At 40.1% G+C, this 15901-nt stretch overlaps 1 protein-coding gene across 2 annotated transcripts in view; it reads right to left on the bottom strand.

The window, feature by feature from the left end:
- Window positions 1–15901, bottom strand: part of TNFSF4 (TNF superfamily member 4) — a 310041-nt gene that overhangs the window by 28780 nt on the left and 265360 nt on the right. The gene's annotated exons all lie outside the window — the stretch shown is intronic.

The following is a 15901-nucleotide window of genomic DNA, read 5'->3' as shown; positions in this document are numbered from 1 at the left end:
CACTCTCTGACTTTTTGCATATGTTTATTGTCCTGTCTGAAACACCTCTCCACTCCTCAGCAACCACCCTATGAAGCGGGTACTATTTTCTCCCCATTTTACAGTTGAGACGAACTGAGGCTTAGAGAGATGAACTAACTTGGCCAAGGTCACACACTTACTTAGCACATGGCAGAGCTGGTATCCGAATCCAGCTTTGTTTACTCTGGAGCCTGTTCTTAAACTGTGCGTGATACTATTGATCTTTTTAAATGAAATATAAGTTCTATGTCTGGCCTAGATGCCCAGTAAACAGTTTATCTAAGCAGATATTAATATGCCAAATGCACACAGCTACTAATCCAGTAAGAAAAAAATAACTTCTTCCTGTCAATTCGATCAAGGGTTTGATCTGGCAACATTGGAAGAAGAAGAATTATCTTGGGCAACCACAAAATACAATAACACTAATGATAGCTAATGAGCTAAAAAAAGAATTGCAAAAACATCTCATAATGTTTTAAGAAAGTTTATGAGTTTGTGTTGGGCTGCACTGAAAGCCGTCCTGGGCCACATGTGGACCACAGGCCACAGGTTGAACAAACTTAAATTAGATTTTTTCTTTTCAGATTATTGATGAATGGGAGTACATCTTCCATTTATTGTGTGTTTTCTCTGTGTCAGGCACAAAAGCTTTCTTTCATTCAATCCTCCTGTGAACACTCTGCCTGGTTATTACTAACCACATCTTTAACACAAGGAACCAGAATCTCAGGGTAACCTAAGCACAACAGCATTGGGAGTTAAACCAAGATCATCTGGGTTTGCCTGCTTGTTTAACTGTACCAAACCACTCAGTTGCTGGTGTTATGGCCTGAATGTTTGTGTTCCTTCAACCCCCCACCCCAAATTCATATGTTGAAGCCCTACCTCCAATGTGATTGTATTTGGAGATGGGGCCTTTGGAAAGTAGTTGAGTCATGAGGGCAGGGCCCTGGTCTGATGGAATTTAGGGCCTTTATAAGAAAAGACACCAGAGAGCTTGAGCCATCTCTCTCTCCACCAAGTGAGGACACAGCAAGAAGGTGGCCATCTGCAAGCCAAGAAAAGAACCTTCACCAGAACCCAACCATGTTGGCACCCTGACCCAGAATTCCAGCCTCCAGAACTGTGAGAAAATAAATTGTTGTTGTTTAAGCACCCATACTATGGGTGTCTTATGGCAGCCCAAGCAGACTAAGACAGCTGGAAATTATAAAATTGTACCAAAAGTTTCTCTACCTTCTTCTGTGATAACATGAACTTTATCCTCTGTGGTAACAAGAATTTTACCTATCATTCTCTATGATAACAAGAATTTTATCCTGTTACCTTCGATGTCCTTATAAGAATATTCTTAAATGTCTTCCCTATTTTGGAACTAGAATAAAATAGTCTACGTAATATACGAAGCAGCATGTCTAGACAGTGTAGGCCTATGCAAATATTATGGTGCTGCAAAACAAACAAAAAACCTGTAAGCCTTTTTAGTGTTTATTGTTTCATTGACATATGTTGCATTAAACACCTCTTAAAGCTTTCTTCAGGTGCAATCAGCAATCATCAACATCTTTATCCCAATCATAGCATGAGACACTGAACCCCAGTAAGCTCTAGTTTTAAAATTGCCTCAAATCCTCAATGGGATTTACCTCTTGGGGTTGCTATAGGGTTTACATGGGACAATGTTTACAACCATTAGCACTGTCTTACAAATAGAAGGTGCACAATAATTGCGATAAGTGTGGTCTGTGGTCTGTGTCCACAAATGGCTGCATCCACGTCACTCAGGAGCTTGTTAGAAAAGCAGAATCCCAGGCCCCACCCCAGACCTATCAAATCAAAATCCATATTTTAAAAAGATTTGCATCCACATGAAATTTGAAAAGCACTTAGTTAAATTATTAACAGAAAGAGTGAGTTCATAAAGACTCAGAAGACTAAGGGCAGATCCCTGACAAGACACTAGAAACTTCCTTCCATAACAACATCTTACATCTTAAAACATACATGACTTTTGGCTGAGCCCCATCCCCACCCTATGCATCAGCAGGGTATGAATCCCCTTGCGTGGGCATCCACCCTCATCTATGCACCCAATTCATCCCCTTAGTTCCCTTCTTTCTCCAGCCCAGGGGATCTTTACATCATCGAGCGGCCAGAAAGCTTTCCGCTTACTCATCGAACATTTTCTGCTCCCCTTTGGGACTGAGCTTTTGAAACTCTAAAGTCAAGAGAATCTTTTTTTCTGCTTTATGCCACCACATTCCTTCCCCCAAAGGTAATGAACACAGGCAAGCTAACTAATTGGGACCAGGAAATAAAAGGAAATAGCCAGGGAAAAAAAAAATAAATTATTAATTTCAAAATAGCGCCCTGTCACATAAAGAACCACATGAAATGGTTCCTTACGATCAGAGACTGAGGGTGGATGGAGAGAAGTATAGCGATGAGCCACGATTTTCTCTCTCTCTCTCTTTTTGAAGGTAGTATTCCCTATCTATCTCCACACTCATTACCACTGTATACAGTTTGCTAGCCACTTTCTGCCTCCTTAAGCTGTGCTCAGAAGTCTTTGGGGTATGTCCTTTCCGCAACTATCACACATACACAAACACACACATGAAAAACAAACAAACTAAAACCTCTTCAGCTTTCTACAAATTGACTCAGGGAATTACTGTAGACCTTTCCTTCCTACTGTCTGCCATGTTCCCTGGTGTTTTCTGCTATTCTTACCCTTATTCTTCCTATATTGGCTCAAACTCGCCCTGGTTATATTTGGAAGAGATCTCAACTTTCTGCTTCATCACTGACCCAGAAGTCCCAAAGGATGTCCTTATAGGAATTGCCCAAGCTCCAGGTCCCAAAAATCCCTCTCCCCAGTGTTCAACCCTGTTTCCTACCACACCACCTCCCGTCTGCTCTGGACTCAGTTTGGGGAAGAATAATTACACTCTTCTCTTAGCACAGACCATAGTCTGCCCTGTGTCAGGGTTATGCATGTATGTGCTTGTCTCCCTTGGGTGGAGAAACTCCAAGCCCCATTCATCTTCATATTCCCCTGCTTATTCCAGCACTAATCCATAGCTGTGCTCAATACATGAACAGAATTAGACTGGATTGTGGGGTGAAGTTTTATTCAGAGTTCCTTCTTTCCTTCTGCCCCTTCAGCTCCCCACTGTTCTCTGATCCTACCTTGATTTTATTTTTGACACTCTGGGCAAAAGTCAGATCTGTATGCAAGTAAAAACATTACTATTTCTAATTAAGCAAGTTATTTAGCTCCTATCTTTCATTTAGTCATCTATAAATGATAGATAAATAAACATAGGTAGAAGGCACACACAGACAGAAACCGTGCCTGATACATATCAGCATTCAATGATTGTTAGTTATCACTATTGTAGCTTAAAATTGACCATGATGAGAGTATTTATAGAATGGAAATTGGTAAACATTAGAAATTTTTTCAGAGAGCTGCTTTACCAGCAAGTGACTAGGCTAGTGCCACATATCTAAGTGATAATATTTTGGATCTATTACGGTAAATAAAACACTATTACAATTAATTTTATCTGTTTCTTTCTATTTTTTTTAATATGACTGCTACAGAACAAAATTTTCTGAGACAAGGTCTCACTCTGTTGCCCAGGCTGGAGTGGCATAATCACGGCTCACTGCAGCCTTGAACTCCTGTGCTTAAGCATCCTCCCACTCCAGCCTCCCGAGTAGCTGGGACACAGGAACGTGCCACCATGTACAGCTAATTATTTTTATTCTTTGTAGGGACAAGGTCTCCCTATGTTGCCCACGCTGATCTTGAACTCCTGACCTCAAGCAATCCTCCCGCCTCAGCCTGCCAAAGTGTTGGGATTATAGGCGTGAACCACCATTCCCAGCTGAAATTTTTGAATTACCTTGTGATATTTGTATTGGACAGTGCTGGGCTAGATAGACCCTAACACATATGGTAGGATGATGCCATCACACCCCTCAGTGTGGTTCCCCAGGTATTTCTGGGAATACCAGGGAGCAATCATATGCTCCACAAATTGGTCCAGGCTGATGCTTGTCACCTCTGTCAGCTGTTCTCTCTCTGAACTGTTGTTCTTCCTGAATCTTCAGGTCCCTCCCATGATCTAATCACTTTGATCTTCCAGACTGACCTGTCTATTTGCTTGTTCCTATGTGCTGTGGGTTAGGTCCCCTCCACAGGTACTAGAAATGATTACTCTCAGCACCCAAGAGCTCAGTACACCATTTCAAGGGCCACCGTCCACTTCCTCACAGCTTTCAGATGGCAGTGGGAAAGCCAACTAAGTGCCCATCAATAAAAAAATTCCCAAGACTCCTTATACTCGGAAGCCCCCTCTCCTTTTACACTCTCTCTTCAGTTACTATGACCCAGTCGTCTATCCCTGCCCCAGATATGAGGAACAAAATTCCCCTAAAATTAAAAAAAAAAAAAATTCCCTACTTCTAACCCTTACATTACATCAAAGCTCCTCTATAATGTGTAAAATGTAGCATTTGGTTATTGCCAACTTAGCAAATATATATATATTTTTTTCATTGATCTCTTAGTTACTGCTTAGAAAAATAAAAGACAGAAAAGTGTATTCTTTTTTTATTACTTGTATAGGAGATTGGTTAATACTAAAAACTTATGTGAGCCATAAGAAACATAAAATATATGTAATAGATTACATACTAAACTGAGAAAGTCCCAAGTAATCACAAATTAGTCCCTTTCTAACCTCCTCACACCTTCCCATTCCCACCAAAAGAACTTTAGCTGCATCATTTCCCTTGGGAATAGGGTTGGGCAGAGGATGGGAGCTAATTGCCAATTGTATTATATTCAAATTCTTTTTTTTCATGGAAAAACTGTCTTATTTGATTAAACAAAAATAAAATAAGCTTCATAGGAACAATTTTAAAGTCCAAAGCGACACCTACTTTGTTGTAAGGCTGTAGTAGCTGATACAGCATCTCCTTGCTACCTTCTCTAGCCTTCTCTGTGGACCACAGCAATACATTCAGCAGCCTGTTAGCTAACACAAGAGTTTTTGAACACTTTTCCATTGGTTAAATTCTTTATCACTGCATAAGGGTGGTTATCTCGAGGTTTTTATTGACTTAAATATAATCCTCAAGAGACTAGTAAGAAATACTTGCTTGTAGACCATTTCACAACACCTGGTTTTCCCTGGAAATTAGTGACTATTTACCTTTAAAGATCATCTGTTTTGTTGGCTTGAATGTAGTGAAAAGGGGACACTTTTACACTGCTGGTGGGAATGTAAACTAGTAGAGAGTCCTTAAAGAACTAAAAGTAGAACTACCATTTGATCCAACAATGTCACTACTGCGTATCTTCCCACAGGAAAAGAAGTCATTATATGAAAAAGACACTTACACACACATGTTTATAGCAGCACAATTCACAACTGCAAAAATATGGAACCAGCCCAAATGCCCATCAATCAACAAGTGGATAAAGAAATTGTGATACACACACACACACACACACACACACACACACACCATGGAATACTACTCAGCCATAAAAATGAATGAAATAATGGCATTTGCAGCAATCTGGATGAAATTAGAGACCATTATTATAAGTGAAGTAACCCAGGAATGGGAAACCAAACATTGTATGTTCTCGCTCATAAGTGGGAGCTAAGCTTTGAGGATGCAATGGCATAAGAATGATACAATGGACTTTGAGGACTCAGGGGAAATGGTGGGAGGGGCTGAGGGATAAAAGACTAAACACTGGGTACAGTGTACACTGCTCGGGTGATGGGCGCACCAAAGTCTCAGAAATTGCCACTACAGAACTTATCCATGTAACCAAACACAACCTGTTCCCCAAAAACCTATTAAAATAAAAAAAAATTTTAAAGATTAAAAAAATAAAGATAATCTATTCACCTTCCCAAAACAAAGGGATTTTATTCAAAGTGGTTCTTTGCAGTAGAAACCCAGCAACCTTCAAATATTGTTCTCTTGATGAAAATAAAGTTTTTTTTTAAAAAAAGCAAAATTTCTTCTGCTACTCTGAGCCCCCAGATAGAACTGAATTGGATCTCAGGACTCAGAATATTTCTCTTAGCAAAAACTCAAAGAGCAGTTAAAAGATAAAAGAAATTAACCTGTTTTAAACATAGGTAGGTACTGCACACAAGATTTGAATTTTGCTTACTTTGCTCATTTGTACATTTTTTCATTACTAAAAACTATTTAGTTCCTACTAAAGAGCAAATACAGTGCCTGCTCTCTTACAGTTTATATTCCTGTTGGAGAAAATAGACAATAAATGTATGCACAGACAAATTAATAATCTTAGTGTTATGGACTGAATATTTATGTTCTCCAAAAATTCATATGTGGAAGCCTTAATCCCCAATATGATGGTATTTGGAGCCTTTGGTATGTAATTAGGTCATGACGGTGGGGGTGCCATGATGAACTTAGTGCCCTTATTAGAAAAGACACAAGAAAGATGATCCCTCTGCCATGTGAGGATACAGCAAGAAGGTGGCTATCTACAAATCTGGATGAAGGCCCTCACCAGACAATGAATCTTCTGGCACCTTGATATTGAACTTCCTAGTTCTCCAGAACTATGAAATATAAATGTTTAAGCTGCCCAAACTATAGGATTCTGTTATAGCTGCCTGAACTGACGAAGACAATTAAAAAGTGGTTAAATGCTGTGACCCACATACTCACATTCACCAAAAAAATAAAATAAACAAACCCAAAACCCACAGAGTAATGAAATAGACAGTGACAAGAAGGGGCATCATTTTGATTGGGCCATCAAAGGCCTCTCTGTGGAGATGATAGTGAAGCAAAGCCTTCACATGGGTCAGTCAGGGAAAGAGCTAGGGGAAGAACATTCTAGGTAGTAGGGCTGGTATTGGTAAGTCTGAAAGCCTAAGACAAAAACAACTTTGGCATGTCTGAAGAAAAGAAAGTGGCTACAGCAGAGTAAAGCAGGTGTAAAGACAAGTAAGTAATAGGCCATAGCATTAACAAGTAGGCAGGGGCTAGACTGAATGGAGCTTTTGCATCATGAATTTTACGGAAAGCCATTGCAAGGTTTCCGTTAGGAGAGTGATTTCAGATTCATGTTTTTAAAATCCAGTTGGCTTTTGCATGGCAAAACAGACCACAATGGAACAGGAGTTAAAGCAGAGAGATGAGTTACAGGACTGTCAGATAAGATGTAAAGTGGCCCAGATAATATGTAAAGTGCCTTGAATTCTAGGCCATGGCAAAAGAGGGTGATGAATTATCAGATCTGGGATATACTTTGGAGGCAGAGCAATAAGACTTACTGGATTAGTTATGGTAAGTAATGGAAATTAAGGCATCAATGATAACTTGTATGTCATTGGGTTGAGTAACTGTGTCGTGGTGCCATTGACTGAGATTAAGGAGAAGACCAAAGAGGAGCAGATAGGGAGAGGCGGTTTGCAAATGAAGAGCTCAGTTTTGCACAGCTCCTCATATAAGCACCACAATAATTATCCAAGAGTCATTTTCTTTTACTCATTTTATAGACAAGGAAACTAAAGCACAGAGAGGTTATGCAACTTGGCCGAGGTCACTTGGCTAACTCATTTTATGTGATATTTTTCTTTACACAGTAGCATAGATGTTAAGGTTGCTGAATCCTATTCCTAGGGCCACTATTTACTAGTTGTATGACCCTTGGGCAAGTCACTTAATTTCTCTAAACCTTGATTTTTCCCCTTTTAAAGTTGGAAGTTTTCTTGTCAAGCCTTTATGTAAGGGTTAAGTGAGGCAAAGCAGGCAATGTGCATGGCATAGCATACAATAAGTGTTCAGTAAATATTAGCTATTGTTACAGTCAGTCATCTCCAAAGCTACAGTAGCATTATAATCCTAGATTTACACCAACTAAAAGAACCCATCAAGGAGGTATATTTTCTCCCTCCAAAAGGTCACCAGTGTGTGGTCCTTGTCTTACCTCTTATTGTTTTGACTACAGATCAGAATGAAAACCTTGATCTCCTATAACGGGTACTCTCCCACGGGTGGGTGGGTAGGGAGTACTAAATGAAACCTAAAATAAAGCCTGACTAAGTAAAGGAAACATTTGAGGCAAAAGACAAGATATGAAAACTTCACCAAAAGGGTCTGAAATGACAAAGGGAAAAAGTCCCAACCTTAATCAGGGAAAGTTAGTTGCATCAATAAAGAAAAATAACCACACACGATACAATCAGGCAATTGAGATCTTGATACTGGAAGGCCAAAGGTTGGGAGTATTCAACAGCATTTCCCCAAGACTGACCTCAGAGGAAGGACTGGTTTAAAATTAGCAAGATTTAGAGGTTTTAGGTTAAATGCATACAAATTTCCTTCCCTGGGCCCTCATAGGTGCAGCAGCCTCTTCCATCAAGCAAAGTACATCCTAACGTATGAATACCTTTGTGATATGGTCCCTCCTCTGTCACAGTACATACTTTGGCAAGAATGAACTACAATGAAAAATGAGTGCCCACTAAGGTTGGAAGGAGGGTGATCCTTCTGAATAGTCACCATAATGGTGTCTTTTTAATAGCTATTAAGGGTGAAATGAAAATATGATCGTTAAAACTGGTACAAAAAACTATCAGAGGAAGTGGGGTAAAAGCAAGACCATGGTGAGACATGTAGAAATGAATCATCAAATTGTAATGCCTCTTTTCAGTAATATAGGGCCCATTCCTACCCCAGACAAAGGCCCATCCTCGACAAGGCTTTCTCCAGTTCAAGCCAGGCTACGCCTCTGGGTGGAGTCTCTGGTTCCTGCAGTCTGGGGAGACAGTCTAATGTAATGGTTAAGAGCAAGAGCTTTGGAGACAGGCTGCCTGAATCTGAATCCCAGCTTGCCTCAAGCTTTTCAGCCATAATGGAAGAATTATGGAAGTAACTGGGCAAATTACCTAACTTTTTTACGCCTTGATTTTCTTATTAATAAATGTGGGAAAGAGTGTAATGACTGTAACTAGTACCTCAATTCACAGGGTTGCTGTGAGATGATGAGATAATGCATGTAAAGTACCTGGCATGCAGCTTTTAACAAGCATTTACACTTGTTATATTATTATCTGGAGTTTCATTCTGGCTGGACCAGGGTTTCTTTCTGGTAGCAATGAACATTTCTTTAAAATTCTCAGTCAAAACTTTGTTCCATTTCAATTCATTTCTATTGCTTACCACCACTCTAGAAAAGAATATTTATTGAGTACCTAAGTCCACCCCCCACCCAAAAAAAATAAGCTAAAGAAAATAGTGAGGGAAACCATTGCATAAAGTCCCAAGAATAAAAATAGAGGGAAAAGACAATCAGGTAAGGGTGGATTTCAGAAGTTCACTGGAAGAGACGAATCAGTGAAGAGGGCCAAGAAAGACCAACTCTAGTTCTATCCAAATGCCTACGAAGGTTAGGATAACTTGTAATATGTCACAAAGAGTTGGAACTTTTCCTTGTGTATTACTTTGTTGCCCTGTCTTCCTTTTCCTAGACATATCTTAGAAACCTACACAACCAGAAAAAGAGTGTATTGTTTTGTACAATTCAAACGAGTAGGAAAGAAGGGGGTGGGGGAAACTCTATCATGCCTCGTATCTTGTTCCAGCAAGAGCTCCAGGCAAAGGAAAGAAACCCCAGGGGAAAGAATGGGTGGTGGCCAAAAGCAGAATGTGGGACAGTTAACCCTGGGGACCCCCAGATGATGAAGAAGACATACACCCGGGGGTTGCCTGGGGGATGCCTGTCAACTCAGCAGTAACGCTGCAAGGACATGCTCTAGCCCAAAGCCCCCAGGTGATTTCCTCCTCAGAAAAGGCTGCTTAGGATCACACCAGACCCACTAGACTAGAGAGTAAAAGGCCCTAAGCAGCACTAGGGTAATTTATTGTCCGAACATAGGACATTTTCAGAAAGAGAAGATCATAACAAAGCTGTGCCAACATGTTACATCAGAACTATCCAGACATCTTAGTGTCCGTTGCCCTACTCCATGCACAAACACAAAACTAGAAGACTAGATGTATGCTCAAGAATAAAGAAATAAATGAGTGTAGGTAAGTGATGAGGAAGGAAACAAACATTTTCTAAAAGCACTAACTGGTACACCAGCCCTGTGTGGAATACTGTATATTCATGATCTAATTTAATCCCTGCAGAGTGGGAATTAGAAGGGAAGTGATGCAACTGGAATGTGAACACTCATGACTGTCTGAAATGAAAACTCTTCATTTTTTTATGCCTCGTGCTACCATCCTGGTCCCAGCACTCATCCCTCATTGGTAGGCCATAATTATGGTAGCTGCTCTTATTGAGGGCTTTGAAGACTCTTGCTGAGCACTGCATGTGGTAACTCATTAAACTGTCAGAAACATGCAACGCAGTAAGGAAAATCAGGTTCAGAGAGGTTAAGTAACTTCCCTGAGGTTAGACACTAGTAAGCAGTGGTTAGACACTGAGTAAGACAAACTCAGGTCTGTCTGGCTACACAGCCAGTGCTCCCACTCCCTAAGGTATAGTGAAGAGTAATGCAATTAAACTGGGGGCATGGGAGTAGGCTTGCAATGCTATACAGCATGAGCAGATGAAGACAGAGCATGGCCACAGAATCACACTTTCTACCCAAACCTTAGCTCCAGCCAAGCCTGGTCTCCCTGCCACCTAGACCCTCTGTCCACCATGTTTTTTGCCACATCTTTGCAATTAATTGACTACACTGTTCTCCTATCTGGCAATCATCTCCCCTTCCTCTCTGCAATCCAAAAACTAGTCTCCCTCATGATTTGGCTTTATTTCTGCCACAGTGTTTTTTTATTAGTGTAGTTCTGTTTCCTGCCTGTCCTGGCTATAATTTTTCTTTGTATAGAGACTTTAACCAACTTTCAGAACTGTGTCTCATACTCCCCTTGTTATCCACAGCAACCAGGAAGTGAAGGTTATGTGGTAAGAGGTTGGTTAAATACTACTGGATTAGTTTGAATGTTTACAGAAGACCTTCTCCAGGCACCCTAATACTAAAAGAGGAATTACCCAGGAGAAAGGGAAGTCACACTTTCTTACTCATATTTATCTTCTCTAAGCCTTTCCTGACTTCTAAACATCACCAATTCTCAATTTTCATAGGTTATGGTGGAATGGAAAAGTCATTGAAAATGGAAAATCATACATAATCCACAAATTTTCATTTGATCATTAACTTTCCTCTCCTCGTTTTGGGACAAACTTTTTAAATGACCCCTTTCTCTACACGTGTGTATGCTTGGCTTTGCCCTTGGTCCAGAATTTTTTGCAATGCACCAAAATTTACTAAACACTATCTTTCATAAGAAAAGGGACTAAAGTGTTTCTCTTGACCGACACTATTTTCAGTACCTGGCATATGTAGGTGTTTTAAGTATTCTCTGAATGAATGAGGCCCAAATGACTGATGACTATCTCAGCAAATGCTAGGTTAGACAGATAATACTGAGGACTAGCTTCCCTTAACAATTCCTGGATGCTATGTAAAGCCCCAGAACTTAGTTGCAACCAAAGTAAAAAAGAGGAACCATGAATTGAAATTAAATTGCTATATCTCAGACCAGAATACATGATGGTCAAAAATAGAAATAGAAAGACAAAAATTAGGTTGGTTAAAATTCTTGAACACAGAGACTGTGGATGGAGAATCATACCAACTACAGATACGAAGGAGAAATAAGAATTTTTCTAATCATCCTACTAGAAAATATAAACATAAAACAGGCTATTTAGCACCTCGTAACCTAGTAAACTCTCACTGTGTTTTATTCATTTTTTAAAATAAATTCATTTTATCTGAATTTATAAAATGTGAGTATTGATATGTGATCTCTTTTAAGTTAAAGAATGAATCAGGTGTTTATTTGGGTAGGCATAATTTATCAGACCTAATTATATGTACATCATCCTTTTCTTCATGTTTTTTCAGACTATGATCATACAATAATTTTTTGCATAAATGTTTATGAAAGAGATTATCAGTTTTCCCCCAAAATCCATTCTCCCCTTATTCTTAGGCCCTTTGTTATCCAGCTAGAGACATTTCCCAGATTTACTGGCAGTTGGGTATGGCCACATGATTTATATCTCTCCAATGGAATGGGAGGGGATGCGATATGTACACACCTTCTATCTTACTTGTTCAAAAGGAAATTGCTTGCCCTGGACTTTCTCTCTTTTCCCTTTTTTTGTACTAAAACATGAATATGCCATATGATCCAGCTTTGACTATGCAAATGAGCATCTCTCCCTATGAGAAATTAGAGATATAGGGAACGTGGACCCATGATTGACCTCAAAGAGCTAGATGGTTACGTGAGATATAAACTTCTTTCATCTTTAAATCACTGTATTTGGGTGTCACTTTTTCAGCACCTTAGCTTTTTCCATAATTAATACAGTTAGAGAGACAAAGATTCATCAGTTTTCTCAAGGGCTCTCTTAATCTTTATGTTTCAAAATCATTCTCCTTTGAATCATCTAGTCATGCTATCATCTCGACTAATTCACTCTTCTTCAGCTGTTAACTGATCTGACTCTGCCAGAGACTCCTTTTTCAAAAGCTGTAAGTGCAATTTAAGTATTTCTCTAATTTTACTTTCACTGAATTTTTGATATCTTGACTCTCTTATAAGATTTGGAGTTTTACTTATTACTCAATTTACTTTGCATTCAAATGTTTACAATCATGGACATAGAGAAAGGGGAAGTATGCTTATATGACAACTAATTTCATTATTAGGCGGTTCATTAATGAATATTTTATATTGTGAGAACCTTTGCTTCCCTTTATGACCTAACTGCAAGGACTTGGATAATACAACTTAAGTGCTCATGATACTTGAGAAAAATTCAAGAGGTGTTCAGGAAAGGGAACATCTAGTCTATTCTTTTATTTGTTTTTTTTTTCACGCATACTTAACAAGCTCTAAATTTCATAAATATTTTTACCCTTCTCTCAAACACTATAAAGACATTACAATGTTTAAATCTAATTAATGCCACTCCCTGAATTTAAATATTTTAGCTGCATAGTATTTTGGTTCTATCTTATTTTGATTTTTTCCACCAATTGAGCATTATAATTACTGTTATTTTATATGGTCAGTGTTTACTTATATTTGATTATATATTTGATCACCATTTCTTCTTGCATCTCAGACTTTCCATTCATCCTCAAATCCCTGAGAAGACTGGTCTAGTTATAAATTATCAGGATAGGGGCAGTTCCAAGATGGCCAAATAGGAACAGCTCCAGTCTACAGCTCCCAGCATGAGTGATGCAGAAGACGGTGATTTCTGCATTTCCAACTGAAGTACTGGGTTCATCTCACTGGGGCTTGTCAGACAGTGGGTGCAGCCCACCAAATGTGAGCTGAAGCAGGGTGAGGCATTGCCTCACCCAGGAAGCACAAGGGGTCAGGGAATTTCCTTTCCTAGCCAACAGAAGCTGTGACAGACGGCACCTGGAAAATCAGGTCACTCCCACCCTAATACTGTGCTTTTCCAATGGTCTTAGCAAATGGCACACCAGGAGATTATATCCCGTGCCTGGCTTGGAGGGTCCCACCCCATGGAGACTTGCTCATTACTAGCACAGCAGTCAGATCGAAATGCAAGGTGGCAGAGAGGCTGCGGGAGGGGTGCCCACCATTGCTTAGGCTTGAGTAGGTAAACAAAGTGGCAAGGAAGCTCAAACTGGGTGGAGCCCACTGCAGCTCAAGGAGGCCTGCCTGCATCTGTAGACTCCACCTCTGGAGGCAGGGCATAGCTGAACAGGAGGCAGCAGAAACCTCTGCAGACTTAAATGTCCCTGTTTGAAGAGGAGTAGTGGTTCTTCCAGCATGGAGTTTGAGATCTGAGAATGGACAGACTGCCTCCTAAAGTGGTTCCCTGACCCAAGAGTAGCCTAACTGGGAGGCACCCCCGAGTAGGGGCAGACTGGCACCTCACACGGCTGGGTACCCCTCTGAGACAAAGCTTCCAGAGGAATGATCAGGCAGCAACATTTGCTGTTCAGCAATATTCGCTGTTCTGCAGCCTCCACTGCAGATACCCAGGCAAACAGGGTCTGGAGTGGGCCTCCAGCAAACTCCAACAGACCTGCAGCTGAGGGTCCTTACTGTTAGAAGGAAAACTAACAAACAGAAAGGACATCCACACCAAAATCCCATCTATACGTCACCATCATCAAAGACCAAAGGTAGATAAAACCACAAAGATGGGGAAAAAACAGAGCAGAAAAGCTGAAAATTCTAAAAATCAGAGCGCCTCTCCCCCCTCCAAAGGAACACAGCTCCTCGCCAGCAATGGAACAAAGCTGGAGGGAGAATGACTTTGATGAGTTGAGAGAAGAAGGCTTCAGACGATCAAACTTCTCCGAGCTAAAGGAGGAAGTTTGAACCCATCACGAAGAAGCTAAGAAACCTTGAAAAAAGATTAGATGAATGGCTAACTAGAATAACCAGTGTAGAGAAGTCCTTAAATGACCTGATGGAGCTGAAAACCATGGCATGAGAACTACGTGACGAATGCACAAGCTTCAGTAGCCAATTCAATCAACTGGAAGAAAGGGGATCAGTGATTGAAGATCAAATGAATGAAATGAAGAAAGAAGTTTAGAGAAAAAAGAGTAAAAAGAAATGAACAAGGACTCCAAGAAATATGGGACTATGTGAAGAGACCAAATCTACGTCTGATTGGTGTACCTGAAAGTGACAGGGAGAATGGAACCAAGTTGGGAAACACTCTGCAGTATATTGTCCAGGAGAACTTCCCCAACCTAGCAAGGCAGACCAACATTCAAATTCAGGAAATACAGAGAACACCACAAAGATACTCCTCAAGAAGAGCAACTCAAAGACACATAATTGTCAGATTCACCAAAGTTGAATTGAAGGAAAAAATTTTAAGGGCAGCAAGAGAGAGAAAGGTCAGGTTACCCACAAAGGGAAGCCCATCAGACTAACAGCGGATCTCTCAGCAGAAACAATACAAGCCAGAAGAGAGTGGGGGCCAATATTCAACATTCTTAAAGAAAAGAATTTTCAACACAGAATTTCATATCCAGCCAAACTAAGCTTCGTAAGTGAAGGAGAAATAAAATCCTTTACAGACAAGCAAATGCTGAGAGATTTTGTCACCACCAGGCCTGCCCTAAAAGAGCTTCTGAAGGAAGCACTAAACATGGAAAGGAACAACCAGTACCAGACACTGCAAAAACATGCCAAATTGTAAAGACCATCGAGGCTAGGAAGAAATTGCATCAACTAACGAGCAAAATAACCAGCTAACATCATAGTGACAGGATCAAATCCACACATAACAATATTAACCTTAAATGTAAATACGCTAAATGCTCCAATTAAAAGACACAGACTGGCAAATTGGATAAAGAGTCAAGACCCATCAGTGTGCTGTATTCAGGAGACCCATCTCATGTGCAGAGACACACATAGGCTCAAAATAAAGGGATGGAGGAAGATCTACCAAGCAAATGGAAAACAAAAAAAGGCAGGGGTTGTAATCTTAGTCTTGGATAAAACAGACTTTAAACCAAGAAAGATCAAAAGAGACAAAGAAGGCCATTATATAATGGTAAAGGGATCAATTCAACAAGAAGAACTAACTATCCTAAATATATATGCACCCAATACAGGAGCACCCAGATTCATAAAGCAAGTGCTTAGAGACATAAAAAGAGACTTAGACTCCCACACAATAATAATGGGAGACTTTAACACCCCACAGTCAACATTAGACAGATCAATGAGACAGAAAGTTGACAAGGATATCCAGGAA

Source organism: Hylobates moloch, unplaced genomic scaffold (genome assembly GCF_009828535.3).
Source record: "Hylobates moloch isolate HMO894 unplaced genomic scaffold, HMol_V3 SCAFFOLD_8, whole genome shotgun sequence".
Taxonomy (NCBI): Eukaryota; Metazoa; Chordata; class Mammalia; order Primates; family Hylobatidae; genus Hylobates; species Hylobates moloch.
This window is presented reverse-complemented; position numbering and strand designations above follow the sequence as displayed.